This window comes from Rutidosis leptorrhynchoides, chromosome 9, assembly GCF_046630445.1.
Source record: "Rutidosis leptorrhynchoides isolate AG116_Rl617_1_P2 chromosome 9, CSIRO_AGI_Rlap_v1, whole genome shotgun sequence".
Taxonomy (NCBI): domain Eukaryota; kingdom Viridiplantae; phylum Streptophyta; class Magnoliopsida; order Asterales; family Asteraceae; genus Rutidosis; species Rutidosis leptorrhynchoides.
This window is the reverse complement of record NC_092341.1, coordinates 283,802,305-283,820,261: the sequence shown is the minus strand read 5'-3', so window position 1 is coordinate 283,820,261 and position 17,957 is coordinate 283,802,305.

Here is a 17,957-nt window from a genome sequence, read left to right as displayed (position 1 = left end):
TGACGACATTGAACAATGCAGGGTTGGCCTTGGATTCACGAACCTATATTATTCATAATATATATATATATATATATATATATATATATATATATATATATATATATATATATATATATTAAAACATATAATCGTAGAATCACATAATTTCATTTATTAATATATAATATTTATATATTATTAGTTTTATAGAATTTTATAATAACTTCCATTTAAAAAATGTATGTTTATTTTATATCTTAAATTATATTTTATATATATATATATATATATATATATATATATATATATATATATATTTAGAATGATTAATATCTGTACATTTAGTTATGTTAATATATCTATATATAAGGTTAGTATTATATTTAAAAATCAGTAATTTGCTATGTGTAATTATTTATATAAGTAATATCAATATGTCTGATATATAACTATATGAAATATTAATTTAATTATAGTATATGTAATAAATATATTTTTATATACAAAATTATTTATTTGTTAATAATGAAGTTTTGATGATAATAAAATGATAGTTTTAATATAGATATTAATTTCAATGAAAGCACTAATTATAAATTTTAAAATAATGATACTATTAATAATGATAATTATAATAATACTGATAATAGTAATGACTATAATAATAGTAATTTTTATTACTAATGATAATGGTATAGTTGTAATAATCATAATAATGGTAAAAGTAATAATAATGATAATGATAATAATAACAATAATATTAATAATACTTTGTGGTAATAACAATACTAATACTAATAACAATAACAATAATAATCATAATAATAGAAATTATAATCATAGTAATAACTAGTAATAATAATAATAATAATAATAATAATAATAATAATAATAATAATAATAATAATAATAATAATAATAATAATAATAATAATAATAATAATAATAATAAAATTGGTTACTACCTTAAAGGCTCAAAAATATCAAAATTGCCCAAGCCGGGACTCGAACCCACGACCTCTCGTTCACCCATCAAACGCCTAACCAGTCTGCTGTTCTTGCATTTCTGTTTTATTACTTAGTTCAAATCTATTTAACCAATTATCGATCTGTTTCCTTTCCTTCATCATTAACATCGACCAGGAATATCTCCCAAAAAACATAAAAGCAAAAATAACCAATCGATTGTTGAACTTATATAAGCAAAAAAGAAAAAAAATAATTGAGGTGATTGTAATTAACAGAAAAATATAAAATAAAATCAAATAAAATAAAAACAGCAATAGCTACAAGTTTCGCAAAAAAAAAAAAAAAATGAACCCTGATTATGATTTCGAATCCAAGGCTATTTTATATTATAATTACAAAATGAAACGTGTTTGAAATCATATTTAGAAGCTTGGTGAATCCTTAATTTTAACTAAAATAACAAAAAAAACTTGAATTTTCCCGAAGAACAACAAGTTGACTTTTTCAATAATAAACTTTGACTCGTAAATTACAACTCGATAAGAAAGATTAGATCTTGAAACTTTACAGAAAGATTACCTAGACGGTTTCTAACAAAGCTGCATTTTTACATTTTGAAAAATAAATCAAATTTGAGCTTTTGATTTTAAAAGTGAATACAGAGGTATACGGCGGGTTTATTGGGTTTTTCTTTAAAAAATCTCAATCTGATAATGCTTTAAGGGTTTGAATTGATACTGATAGAAAAAGTGCTGAATGTGTTACTCCAATTTATCGATTAATTCATCCAGTATATAACCAAATTGATGGACATTTTTTCAATATTCGTAACAAAAGGAAAAAAAAAATATATAAAATTGTGTACGATTCCTAACTATTTTTGGATATATCTGAGACTGGATTGGATCCTGGTGACGAGTTGAGGAGACCAAAAACAAATTAAAGAAAAAAATTTGATAGGTATATATAACAAATCTGTACAATTAATCATAGTTTAAAGAATTTATATAATTAATATTTATGATTAATATTTATATTAATAATAATAATATTTATATTAATAATAATAATTATTATATTAATAATAATGATACAAGAATCATATGATGATAATAATTATAAATGACAATAATAATATTTTGTATTATTTTCTATTAATAATAACTATAAGAATAATAATGATATTAATAATACAAATAATATTATTAAGGATAATAATAATAATTAAGAATAATATTTATAATATTAATATAACAAATTATGCTTTTTAAATCTCATATTTATGTATTATATCATGAGATTAGTATTAGCTAATTATAATAATGTATTAAATTACATGTATCAAAATCTATATGTAATCATTTTATTAGTGTGAATAATATTGGTTTTAATATAAATATTTATATTAATGACAGTACTAATATTATAAATTTGGCAATTATATTTTATCTCTTAGTAATTTAGTATATGATTTTACATATTATTAAGTATGTAGTATTTAATAATATCCATTATGCATAATAACGCATATCAATTGTTTAATACTTATATATTTCACATCTATAATATTAATTAGATATAGCATCCATGTTCATATATATATATATATATATATATATATATATATATATATATATATATATATATATACAATTTTTTTTAATAGCAATTTAATTATTCTGTATATTATTTTGTATCACCTTTTACGTATTTAATTTTAATGCTTAAATTATATTTTATAATTTCAAACTATTATAATTACTTATATATATATACATATATACATATTTATTTACAAACAATTCTTCGTGAATCGTCGAGCATAGTCAAAGGGTATTTGAATACATAAACATATTTCCAAAATTTACGAGACTCAACATTACAGACTTTGCTTATCGTGTCGAAACCATATAAAGATTAAGTTTAAATTTAGTCGAAAATTCCCGGGTCGTCACATTATTGCCTACGCATCTAGGCAGTTAAAGAAACTTGAAGAGAACTATACCATACATGACCTTGTGTTAGGTGATGTGGTATTTGCATTAGAGATATGGAGACATTATCTGTATGATACCCATTTTACGGTGTACATTGACCATAAAAGTCTTCGACACATCTTTGATCAAAAACAGTTGAATATGAGGCAAAGCCGATGGCTCGAGACATTGAACGATTATCACTGTGAGATAAAATATCATCCCGACAAGGCAAATGTAGTTGCCGATGCTCTTAGTTGAAAGGATGATGTTAAACGCGTTCGTGCTCTAAATCTGAAAATCAAATCGAATTTTATATCACGAATCTGTGAAGCTCAATTGGAAGCTATTAAACCGACAGTTATCGAAGGTGAAGGACCTATAGGTTTTGAGAACCAACTTCAAGTGAAGGCTAATGGTACACGGTACTTTGGCAACAGAATTTGGTTCCTCGCTTCAGAAATCTCCGCGAACTAGTCTTGGATGAAGCACATAAGACTGGGTACTCTATTCATCCCGGTTCCAGTAAGATGTATCACGATGTGAAGCAATTCTACTGGTGGCCTAATATGAAAGTCGACATTTCTACTTATGTTAGCAAGTGTCTCACTTGTTTGAAAGTCAAGGCCGAACATCAAAAGCCTTCTGGTATGTTGACACAACCTGGTATTCCGCAGTGGAAGTGGGAGTGAATTACTATGGACTTCGTTACTAAGTTACCTAAGACTTCGAACGGTAACGATACTATTTGGGTCGTAGTTGATCGTCTTACTAAATCTGCACATTTCATACCGATCAAGGAAACTGACAAGATGGAGAAATTATCACAGCTTTATATTAAAGAAATTGTCTCATATCATGGAGTTCCTATCTCGATTATTTCTGATCGCGACAGTCGATTCGTTTCAAGATTCTGGAAAACTTTACAATTTGCTCTTGGAACTCAACTCGACATGAGTACAGCCTATCATCTGCAAACTGATGGTCAAAGTGAACGAACTATTCAAACCTTGGAAGATATGCTATGTGCTTGTGTAATCGATTTCGGCAAAGGTTGGGATAGACACTTGCCTTTGGTTGAATTTTCTTACAACAACAGTTATCACTCCAGCATTAAAGCTGCACCTTTTGAAGCTTTATATGGACGAAAATGTAGATCCCCTTTGTGTTGGGACGAACTCGAGGACAGACATTTAACGGGTCCCGAAATCATTCATGAAACTACAGAAAAGATCGCTCAGATTAAGCAACGATTAGAAATTGCCCGTAGCTGACAAAAGAGCTATGCCAATAAGAAACGAAAGGATATAGAATACCAAGTTGGAGATAAAGTCATGTTGAAAGTATCCCCTTGGAAAGGTGTTATCCGTTTCGGTAAATGAAGCAAACTCAGTCCACGATATGTTGGACCTTTCACGATCACTCAAAGAGTAGGTCTCGTAGCGTACCGATTAGAACTACCAACTGAACTTAGCCAAGTACATGATGTGTTTCATGTCTCGAATCTTAAAAGGTGTCTTGTTGATGACACACTTGTTATTCCTTTGGATGATATCCGCATTGATGAACAAATACACTTCGTTGAAGAACCTATAGAAATCATAGAAGGAGAGGTCAAACAAACGCGTAAAAGCAACATACCTATCATTAAAGTCCGTTGGAACTCGCGTAGAGGCCCCGAATATACCTGGGAACGAAAAGACCAAATGATACGGAAATATCCTCATCTCTTCTCAACTGCTGATGCAAACGAGAAATCTACTTAAAACTTCGGGACGAAGTTTCTAATAACGGGGAGGTACTATAACGACCCTCATTTTTCCATTCTATATTTTTCCAATATTAAATGCCCAAACAATATAATTAAAACTTAATGATTAAACTTTAATCAACAATTGTTAAGTATTAAGAGTTATAAAACATATTAATTAACTTTGTACAATAATTGACAAGTTAACAAAAGATGAAAATAATAAACTGTTAGTCGACACTCACTGCTAATTAAAATTTATGCATTTATGTAATATTATAACTAATAACCTATAAGTAATAAATAAAAAGTGACATTTATATAAATAATAAAAAAATTGGGAACTAAATAAAAAAATATATATACAAGTCATGAATTAGTAAAAAGAAAATAATACTTATCATGTAGTAAATGTAAAAATAATAATAATAATAATAATAATAATAATAATAATAATAATAATAATAATAATAATAATAATAATAATAATAATAATAATAATAATAACAATGAGACAAAAGAATCTTAAACAATTACATCCTTATATTGACTAAAAAATAAAATAATATATATATATATATAAAAAAATTATATATATATATATATATATATATATATATATATATATATATATATATATATATATATATATATAACTAGTACCACCTATTGTTGACTAAAAATTATAAAATAAAATAAAATCATTAATTAGAACATCCTTATGTTGACTAACACTCTAATACTTGCACTATATAAACACCCCTATACTCCTAGTTTCTCATTCACAAATCACACCAAAATCCTCTCTCAAAAACAATCTCTCTCTCTCCCTCTCTTGTGGTATTCGGATCTTCAAGCTTGTTCTTCGTGTTCATCAAGATTTTCAAGGGTGTTCTTCATTATTTGGGTTATTTGATCTTCATCACCAAGTTTTCTTCTTGTTTCTTCTTAATCTTCATCATCATTAACAAGGTATGATCCAAAATCTTAAAACTTTTAAATCTTTCTTTCAATTCATGTTTATATTCATAATCATATTCGTGCATGATTTTAACATTCATATTATTTAGATCCTCAAAACCCTAAACCCTAATCATTAAAATACTACTTTAATTAAATAACCCTAATTAATGAAACCCTAATACTACTTATACTATTAATTAATATGTATACACTATTACTATTACTAACACCTATAACCTACTACTTATATTATAACACATAAAAACATTTTGGGATATGTATTAGAGATGTATAGATCTTCGAACTTTCTTGACGAATGGTTTCTACGAAACTCTAGGCGGAAGGGTTTGGATTTACGATTTAAAGGATCCTATAGCTCAAGCCCCTAGACCTGAAATGGCCATTCGAAGGGAAAGGGGTGATTGGAAGCTTATCTAATACGGCAAGTATCCTAAAATGGAAAACACTCTTAAAGTAGAAACTTTCTAGTTATAGACAATTACTAAGATAAGAAATCTACTAAAAGTGGAAACTTTCTAAAAATAGAAACTTACTAGGAAAGGAAACTTAGTAAAATGAACTATACTTACAACACTATCATACTTAAACATCTATTTAAACATGGGCAAAAATACTTACTACTCTTAAATGTCAATAGGTTGACTTTTCTGCTCACTCATCCAACTTTCTATTTCGAGGAATAACTAGCTCTCTACTTACTAAGGTGAATTCATAGCCCCACTCTTTGTTGCTAGCAAACTTACTTACTTTTTTTGGGGTGAGACACATGCTGTTTTTATATTTTACAACTTAGACACAAGTACCAAACTACTAAACTATGCTATACCCGGCTATGTCCGACTAAGTCCCTACAGTGATATTTTTAATTGCTCGTTGAATGCATGCTTAATTATTGGGGGTAGGCCTATTTGGAGTAACGTCCCTGATACATTTGACTAAGTCTTTGTATTTCTTAATAATGAAATTAAACCGACAAGTATGAACTACAACTTGTCTTTGGGGCAAACTTAAACGTTTAGTCTAAATATCACGCATTGGCATAACTTTTGGATCTGCGAGATCTACTTTTTGATCCTGCGGGAGATCAACTTTACAAACTAAATCTTGTGGTCTAAAACAACGGTCAAACTTATTTGTTAAACCTATGAACTTCACTCAACCTTTTTGGTTGACACTTTAGCATGTTTTGTCTCAGGTGCTGATTGATTCAAGCTTTCTTACTTACTACTTATGTGATGCTACTTGGACATAGGATCAAGAGATATCGCATTATTTACTTTTGCATTTGAACATTTACATTACTGTTACTTCCATCATTGTAACGACATTTCATTTTCCGCTGCGTACTCTCAATAAAGTTTATTTTATCATTTAGTATTGTTCTCGCATATTATAATATGTTGGTTTATTTGATATTAAGTCACATTTCACCCAGGCCCTAACTGGGGGTGTGATAACTGTTGGCGTAGACATGCTGCGAGATTTCAAAATACTGATTGCTAATTCTCGATGATTCGTATGGCAATTCTTGTTACAAGATGCGAATGAGTAAATGATGGAGTTTTGATAAATATAATGATTCTTCGGAAGGTCAAAGATCAGTGAAGTTGTGAATAAGTTTATTGGTAATGTGGTGGAATATGAAAGGTTCCCTAGTAACAATAAAAGAGCACGCATATATCAGGGTTATAATAAGGTTGTGTCGAATGAAGAGTCGAAGTTGACTTGCTGGAGCTGTGACAAAACTGACTACTTTGGAAAGGAATTGAAAAGTCATTTTTGCTAATAAATGTCAAAGGATTTGACACAGATATGTGTTGAATTATGACTTTGGTTTCGAGAGCTTTTTAAGTACATAACTGTGGGTAATATATGGTTGGATCATCATCTCGATTGCTCATTATTTGAAGTGTCTTTAGAAATTTTCGAAGGGTTTGAACACAGATTGTAATCGTTAATATACATTTGATGTTCTAACACAGTTTTGAAGTCAAAGTATAGCTTTGAAAGATGTAGGAATCTAAAAGTGATGATACCGGTTATATCTCGAATTGAATTCTGAGGTTTCAAAATCAGAATATGTAATTGGGTTTAAATGAGTATGGTTATTTTGATTTCTATGAAAGAATGTATATTATTGTGAAAGTAGGAAGTATAGTTGATAATTTGCTTGATCAGATTCGAAGAATATAACATATTAATTGTGAATATATATATATATATATATATATATATATATATATATATATATATATATATATATCTCGGGTATTACCTACCCGTTAAAAGAAATTTCACAATTAATATTTTGTACATAAGAATTTTATTACAGTCTTTGTGAAAATATATATTTATATATATTCTCCTCAGATGTAACATCGATTTTAATAAGTTAATACTAAATTAAACTCATTCGATTTATGGTTGAAACTAGAATTGAATAATCCCTTGAAGGCTTTAGAGATTACATAAGTATTTCTTCAATAATATTGAAATTATGAATCAATACTTCGTTATTTGTTGAGGCGTGATGTTGGTTTTTGTTAAATTCTTGTGAATTTCGCAAAGTATGAATGATGGTATCTGAAAAGTTTCGGTTACATCGATGATGAAAGTGTAAAATCAAATATATACTTGATTTATTATGAATTGGAATTTGTTGAATTGAGACAGAGATTGTAGTTAACGATGGTTAAGTTGCGGGCGAAGGACGTACATTATTGCATATTTGTAAGATGAATTAATCGAGTAGTTAAGATTCACACACAATAGCTTAGCACGGAAAGATTTATTTTTATTTCAAAATATATATATATAAAATATACATATAATTTCTTCAGAGGGAATGAGTTAATTCTTCATAAGTCGTTGATACAATATACGCGTTATTGATTCGTAATGATGTCCACAGTGATTCTTGAACTGAAGGAGTTTGTGATGTTATAGGTGTTGTTGATTCTGATGTTGACTGTACTGACGATACTGGTGACGCTGATGGTACTGTTGATGCTGTTGGTAAAACAAGTTTAGCTTGTTAATCACACACCATTTTTGTCAGGGTTTCTACTCTTCCTTCTATCATTTTGGTTCGCTTAATTGATTTATGGTTAGGGCTAGATTAGATAATCTCTAAGACTTAAGAGATTATATAATCGCCGCGGAATATTTCTCCAATGAAGTTATGAATTAATACTTCATTAGTTATTGTTATTGGTGCTCCTTGGTATCTATGGTGCGTATGACGTTGATGCTCGTGGGACAGATTGTGAAGTTGAGGTTTATGACGCGGTTTTAGTTGGGGTTGGTAATGGTACTGTTGGCGTTGATGATGGTGGTACTGGTTATGCTGCTGATGCTGCTGCTGGTGTTTGTAACCTTTGCACCATGTTCTTCAAAGCCACTACCCGAGCGCGAAACTCGTTGACTTCTTCTATTACACCGGGGTGATTGTTGGTTCGGATGAGCGGATAAATAAAATCTAGAATTTGATGTAGTATATAATCGTGATGAGATACTCTGGAAATGAGAGAGAAAATGGTATTTCGGACAGGTTCGCCGGTAAGTGCTTCAGGTTCTTCGTCAAGAGGGCAATGTGGTGGATGGAAAGGATCGCCTTCTTCTTGTCTCCAATGATTGAGGAGGCTACGAACCCATCCTCAATTCATCCAGAATAGGTGATGACCGAATGGTTGATCCATTCCGGTCACACTGCTTTCGGAGCTTGAGTGGGATTCCATTTCAGAATCCGAAGAACTTGAACTAATGGCGAATTCCATTTCGTACGATTGAATAAAGAATTTTTCGATATGAAATGATCTTCCAGCTATCAGATGGTATTCTAATTACATAGAATATCTATATATATAGAGCAAAAGATTTCGTAAATTACGGAGGAATTTACGGAATATATCAGGCAAAGTTTAAAGTAACAGATACGATAAGATATGATTTAGCAGATACACTAAGATATGAATTTTGTCCATACACTACTCATGCAATTAATGTAGCAAGACGTGTCTAGACTAATAATGATTAGCAGGTAACTTCCTAAGGATGATAAGCAGATGATTTCTGACTAGAAATGATAAGCAAAACTTTTGACATGCAGACACGATCGAAGTCCAGAATCACTAATGCATCCTAACGACTTATCAGTCAGACACACTAATGCAGACCTGGTTCGCTAAGACCACCGCTCTGATACCAACTGAAAGGACCCGTTCATATACATTATAAACGATTCACAATAGTTGATTACATCGCGAGGTATTTGACCTCTATATGATACATTTTACAAACATTGCATTCGTTTTTAAAAGACAAACTTTCTTTACATCGAAATTTGACAGGCATGCATACCATTTCATAATATCAACTATCCAACTATAAGTTGACTTAATAATGATCTTTGATAAACTCAATGACTCGAATGCAATGTTCTTCGAAATATGCCATGAAAGACTTCAAGTAATATCTTTAAAATGAGCTAACGCACAGCGAAAGATTTCTTTAATACCTGAGAATAAACATGCTTTAAAGTGTCAACCAGAAGGTTGGTGAGTTCATTAGTTTATCATAATCATTCATTTTCATCATTTTAATATACCACAAGAATTTCATTTCCAGTTCTCATAAATATACGTCCCATGCATAGAGACAAAAATCATTCATATGGTGAACACCTGGTAACCGACGTTAACAAGATGCATATAAGAATATCCCCTATCATTCCGGGAAATCCTTCAAACATGATAAAAACGATTTCGAAGTACTAAAGCATCCGGTACTTTGGATGGGGTTCGTTAGGCCCAATAGATCTATCTTTAGGATTCACGTCAATTAGTAGATCAGTTTACTAATTCTTAGGTTACCAAGCAACAGGGGCATATTCGGCTTCGATCATTCACCCATATAATGTAGTTTCAATTACTTGTGTCTATTTCGTAAAACATTTATAAAAATTGCGCATGTATTCTCAGCCCAAAAATATAAAGGGTAAAAAAAACAAATGAAACTCACCATACTGTATTTCGTAGTAAAAATACATATAACATCATTGAACAAGTGCAAGGTTGGCCTCAGATTCACGAACCTAAATTAAGTATATATATTTATATGATGGTCAATATTTGTATAGCAATTTAGGTCAGGTCATAGTGTACCACAATCCTAATGCTCGAGTCTAGTATGCAAAAGTCAACAAAAGTCAATTTGACTCAAAATGATTTCCAAAATTTATACATGATTATTATATAGTTTAAATTTTGTCGTTTTATATTTTTTAATATTTTAAAAAAAATTTATTTGAGTATATAATATAATTCATTTATTATTAAAATTTATATAATAAAAATATACTTTTATATATCTTAAGTAATAAAATTTATAAAGTTCATTTAATATAATATGATAGGTAGTATTAACGTAATTATATTACACGTAGTAAAATATCTTTGTATTACATATTTATTTGATAGAATAACATTGATAATAATAATAATAAGTAAAACTTGTATTATTTTGTAATAATAATTATTATTATTCTATTAATAAAAATATCAATATTTATATTTACTAAAAGTGATATTATGAATAAACGATAATTCTAATTATGATAACTTTAATATTTACGATACTTTTTAATATTAACTTTAAAATAATAACTCTATTTAAAATGATTAAAATAATGATATTTTATAATAACAATGAAATTTCTATTAAAATGATAATTTTTGTTAAAATGATAGTTTTAATACTAACGATACTTTTAATAATAATAATAGTAATAATAAGAACGGTAATTTTATCAAAATCAATATCTTAAAATATTTTAATTTCATCATGATACTCATACTCATTATTTCCTAATCGTTTCATTTAATAGCTTTTAATCGACTTTTATATCGTGTTCATAATAATGATAATAATAGTAATCAAAATAATTAGGTGTTACTAATTGATGTTATGCGAGGCGTATATGAAATAGCTTATATTTTTACTAGGAAATACTATTAAATATGATACAATTTTACACAAGATATTTATTTATTTATAGAATGGATATACCTAAACCTTGCTACAACACTTATAGGCAGTGTACCTAATCGTACAGTAGTGTAGTTTTTAGTAAGTCCGGTTCGTTCCACATGGAATCTTTTAAACAAAGCTTAATGCTATATTAGTTTTAATATATAAAAATACAAATATATATAAGTAATATTATTATTATAAAAGGGGGTTTTTACCGTTTAATGACCGGTTTGTCAATTTTAAAACTTTAGTCGCAGTTAAAACCTAATGTAAAATATTAAATAAATAAAAGACTTAATTTAAAGCGTAAAGTAAATAACGATAATGAAATTACGATAAATAAAATTGCGATAAAATAAAATTGCGATAATTAAAGAGTACGGAAATTAAAAGTGCAATTAAATACAATGACAATAAATAAAAGTGCAATTAAATACAATAACAATAAATAAAAGTGCAATAATTAGAAGTGCAATTAAATATGAAAATAAAGGAATTATGCTTATTTAAACTTCCGTAATCATGATGTTTGACGTGTTGATTTTTAGTTTTATGTCCATGGGTTAATTGTCCTTTGTCCTGGATTATTTAATATGTCCGTCTGGTTTTTGTCCATAACAGTCCATCAGTCATAAATATAAAGTGCGAGTGTCCTCGTCAAATTATCCTTATACCCGAAGTCAAATATTCCAACTAATTGGGGACTTAAACTGTAACAAGGTTTTAATACTTTGTTTAATAATTACACCAGGATATCGACTGCGTGTAACCCTGAAATGTCCCGTTCTTATTGATTAAAAACGTTCCATATTAATTGATTTCGTTGCGAGGTTTTGACCTCTATATGAGACGTTTTTCAAAGACTGCATTCATTTTAAAACAAACCATAACCTTTATTTCATCAATAAAGGTTTAAAAAGCTTTACGTAGATTATCAAATAATGATAATCTAAAATATCCTGTTTACACACGACCATTACATAATGGTTTACAATACAAATATGTTACAACAAAATATGTTTCTTGAATGCAGTTTTTACACAATATCATACAAGCATGGACTCCAAATCTCGTCCTTATTTAAGTATGAGACAGCGGAAGCTCTTAATAATCACCTGAGAATAAACATGCTTAAAACGTCAACAAAAATGTTGGTGAGTTATAGGTTTAACCTATATATATCAAATTATAATAATAGACCACAAGATTTCATATTTCAATACACATCCCATACATAGAGATAAAAATCATTCATATGGTGAACACCTGGTAACCGACATTAACAAGATGCATATATAAGAATATCCCCATCATTCCGGGACACCCTTCGGATATGATATAAATTTCGAAGTACTAAAGCATGCGGTACTTTGGATGGGGTTTGTTAGGCCCAATAGATCTATCTTTAGGATTCGCGTCAATTAGGGTGTCTGTTCCCTAATTCTCAGATTACCATACTTTATAAAAGGGGCATATTCGATTTCGATAATTCAACCATAGAATGTAGTTTCACGTACTTGTGTCTATTTTGTAAATCATTTATAAAACCTGCATGTATTCTCATCCCAAAAATATTAGATTTTAAAAGTGGGACTATAACTCACTTTCAAAGATTTTTACTTCGTCGGGAAGTAAGACTTGGCCACTGGTTGATTCACGAACCTATAACAATATATACATATATATCAAAGTATGTTCAAAATATATTTACAACACTTTTAATATATTTTGATGTTTTAAGTTTATTAAGTCAGCTGTCCTCGTTAGTAACCTATAACTAGTTGTCCACAGTTAGATGTACAGAAATAAATCGATAAATATTATCTTGAATCAATCCACGACCCAGTGTATACGTATCTCAGTATGGATCACAACTCAAACTATATATATTTTGGAATCAACCTCAACCCTGTATAGCTAACTCCAACATTCACATATAGAGTGTCTATGGTTGTTCCGAAATATATATAGATGTGTCGATATGATCGGTCGAAACATTGTATAGGTGTCTATGGTATCTCAAGATTACATAATATACAATACAAGTTGATTAAGTTATGGTTGGAATAGATTTGTTACCAATTTTCACGTAGCTAAAAAAAATTATCCAATCTTGTTTTACCCATAACTTCTTCATTTTAAATCCGTTTTGAGTGAATCAAATTGCTATGGTTTCATATTGAACTCTATTTTATGAATCTAAACAGAAAAAGTATAGGTTTATAGTCGGAAAAATAAGTTACAAGTCGTTTTTGTAAAGGTAGTCATTTCAGTCGAAAGAACGACGTCTAGATGACCATTTTAGAAAACATACTTCCACTTTGAGTTTAACCATAATTTTTGGATATAATTTCATGTTCATAATAAAAATCATTTTCTCAGAATAACAACTTTTAAATCAAAGTTTATCATAGTTTTTAATTAACTAACCCAAAACAGCCCGCGGTGTTACTACGACGGCGTAAATTCGGTTTTACGGTGTTTTTCGTGTCTCCAGGTTTTAAATCATTAATTTAGCATATCATATAGATATAGAACATGTGTTTAGTTGATTTTAAAAGTCAAGTTAGAAGGATTAACTTTTGTTTGCGAACAAGTTTAGAATTAACTAAACTATGTTCTAGTGATTACAAGTTTAAACCTTCGAATAAGATAGTTTTATATATATGAATCGAATGATGTTATGAACATCATTACTACCTTAAGTTCCTTGGATAAACCTACTGGAAAAGAGAAAAATGGATCTAGCTTCAATGGATCCTTGGATGGCTCGAAGTTCTTGAAGCAGAATCATGACACGAAAACAAGTTCAAGTAAGATCATCACTTGAAATAAGATTGTTATAGTTATAGAAATTGAATCAAAGTTTGAATATGATTATTACCTTGTATTAGAATGATAACCTACTGTAAGAAACAAAGATTTCTTGAGGTTGGATGATCACCTTACAAGATTGGAAGTGAGCTAGCAAACTTGAAAGTATTCTTGATTTTACGAAACTAGAACTTTTGAAATTTATGAAGAACACTTAGAACTTGAAGATAGAACTTGAGAGAGATTAATTAGATGAAGAAAATTGAAGAATGAAAGTGTTTGTAGGTGTTTTTGGTCGTTGGTGTATGGATTAGATATAAAGGATATGTAATTTTGTTTTCATGTAAATAAGTCATGAATGATTACTCATATTTTTGTAATTTTATGAGATATTTCATGCTAGTTGCCAAATGATGGTTCCCACATGTGTTAGGTGACTCACATGGGCTGCTAAGAGCTGATCATTGGAGTGTATATACCAATAGTACATACATCTAAAAGCTGTGTATTGTACGAGTACGAATACGGGTGCATACGAGTAGAATTGTTGATGAAACTGAACGAGGATGTAATTGTAAGCATTTTTGTTAAGTAGAAGTATTTTGATAAGTGTCTTGAAGTCTTTCAAAAGTGTATAAATACATATTAAAACACTACATGTATATACATTTTAACTGAGTCGTTAAGTCATCGTTAGTCGTTACATGTAAATGTTGTTTTGAAACCTTTAGGTTAACGATCTTGTTAAATGTTGTTAACCCAATGTTTATAATATCAAAAGAGATTTTAAATTATTATATTATCATGATATTATGATGTACGAATATCTCTTAATATGATATATATACATTAAATGTCGTTACAACGATAATCGTTACATATATGTCTCGTTTCAAAATTATTAAGTTAGTAGTCATGTTTTTACATATGTAGTTCATTGTTAATATACTTAATGATATGTTTAATTATCATAATATAATGTTAACTATATATATAACCATATATATGTCATCATATAGTTTTTACAAGTTTTAACGTTCGTGAATCACCGATCAACTTGGGTGGTCAATTGTCTATATGAAACATATTTCAATTAATCAAGTCTTAACAAGTTTGATTGCTTAACATGTTGGAAACATTTAATCATGTAAATATCAATCTCAATTAATATATATAAACATGGAAAAGTTCGGGTCACTACAGTACCTACCCGTTAAATAAATTTCGTCCCGAAATTTTAAGCTGTTGAAGGTGTTGACGAATCTTCTGGAAATAGATGCGGGTATTTCTTCTTCATCTGATCTTCACGCTCCCAGGTGAACTCGGGTCCTCTACGAGCATTCCATCGAACCTTAAAAATTGGTATCTTATTTTGCTTAAGTCTTTTAACCTCACGATCCATTATTTCGACGGGTTCTTAGATGAATTGGAGTTTTTCGTTGATTTGGATTTCATCTAACGGAATAGTGAGATCTTCTTTAGCAAAACATTTCTTCAAATTCGAGACGTGGAAAGTGTTATGTACAGCCGCGAGTTATTGAGGTAACTCAAGTCGGTAAGCTACTGGTCCGACACGATCAATAATCTTGAATGGTCCAATATACCTTGGATTTAATTTCCCTCGTTTACCAAATCGAACAACGCCTTTCCAAGGTGCAACTTTAAGCATGACCATCTCTCCAATTTCAAATTTTATATCTTTTCTTTTAATGTCAGCGCAGCTCTTTTGTCGACTTTGGGCGGTTTTCAACCGTTGTTGAATTTGGATGATCTTCTCGGTAGTTTCTTGTATAATCTTTGGACCCGTAATCTGTCTATCCCCCACTTCACTCCAACAAATCGGAGACCTGCACTTTCTACCATAAAGTGCTTCAAACGGCGCCATCTCAATGCTTGAATGGTAGCTGTTGTTGTAGGAAAATTCTGCTAACGGTAGATGTCGATCCCAACTGTTTCCGAAATCAATAACACATGCTCGTAGCATGTCTTCAAGCATTTGTATCGTCCTTTCGCTCTGCCCATCAGTTTGTGGATGATAGGCAGTACTCATGTCTAGACGAGTTCCTAATGCTTGCTGTAATGTCTGCCAGAATCTTGAAATAAATCTGCCATCCCTATCAGAGATAATAGAGATTGGTATTCCATGTCTGGAGATGACTTCCTTCAAATACAGTCGTGCTAACTTCTTCATCTTGTCATCTTCTCTTATTGGCAGGAAGTGTGCTGATTTGGTGAGACGATCAACTATTACCCAAATAGTATCAAAACCACTTGCAGTCCTTGGCAATTTAGTGATGAAATCCATGGTATTGTTTTCCCATTTCCATTCCGGGATTTCAGGTTGTTGTAGTAGGCCTGATGGTTTCTGATGTTCAGCTTTGACCTTAGAACACGTCAAACATTCTCCTACATATTTAGCAATATCGGCTTTCATACCTGGCCACCAAAAATATTTCTTAAGATCCTTGTACATCTTCCCCGTTCCAGGATGTATTGAGTATCTGGTTTTATGAGCTTCTCTAAGTACCATTTCTCTCATATCTCCAAATTTTGGTACCCAAATTCTTTCAGCCCTATACTGGGTTCCGTCTTCTCGAATATTAAGATGCTTCTCCGATCCTTTGGGTATTTCATCCTTTAAATTTCCCTCTTTTAAAACTCCTTGTTGCGCCTCCTTTATTTGAGTAGTAAGGTTAGTGTGAATCATTATATTCATAGATTTTACTCGAATGGGTTCTCTGTCCTTTCTGCTCAAGGCGTCGGCTACCACATTTGCCTTTCTCGGGTGGTAACGAATCTCAAAGTTGTAATCATTCAACAATTCAATCCACCTACGCTGCCTCATATTCAGTTGTTTCTGATTAAATATGTGTTGAAGACTTTTGTGGTCGGTATATATAATACTTTTGACCCCATATAAGTAGTGCCTCCAAGTCTTTAATGCAAAAACAACCGCGCCTAATTCCAAATCATGCGTCGTATAATTTTGCTCGTGAATCTTCAATTGTCTAGACGCATAAACAATCACCTTTGTTCGTTGCATTAATACACAACCGAGACCTTGCTTTGATGCGTCACAATAAATCACAAAATCATCATTCCCTTCAGGCAATGACAATATAGGTGCCGTAGTTAGCTTTTTCTTCAATAATTGAAACGCCTTCTCTTGTTCATCCTTCCATTCAAATTTCTTCCCTTTATGCGTTAACGCAGTCAAGGGTTTTGCTATTTTGGAGAAATCTTGGATGAATCTTCTGTAGTAACCAGCCAATCCTAAAAATTGACGTATATGCTTCGGAGTTTTTGGGGTTTCCCACTTTTCAACGGTTTCAATCTTTGCCGGGTCCACCTGGATACCTTCTTTGTTCACTATGTGACCGAGGAATTGAACTTCTTCCAACCAAAATGCACACTTTGAAAACTTAGCGTACAGTTTTTCTTTCCTCAATACT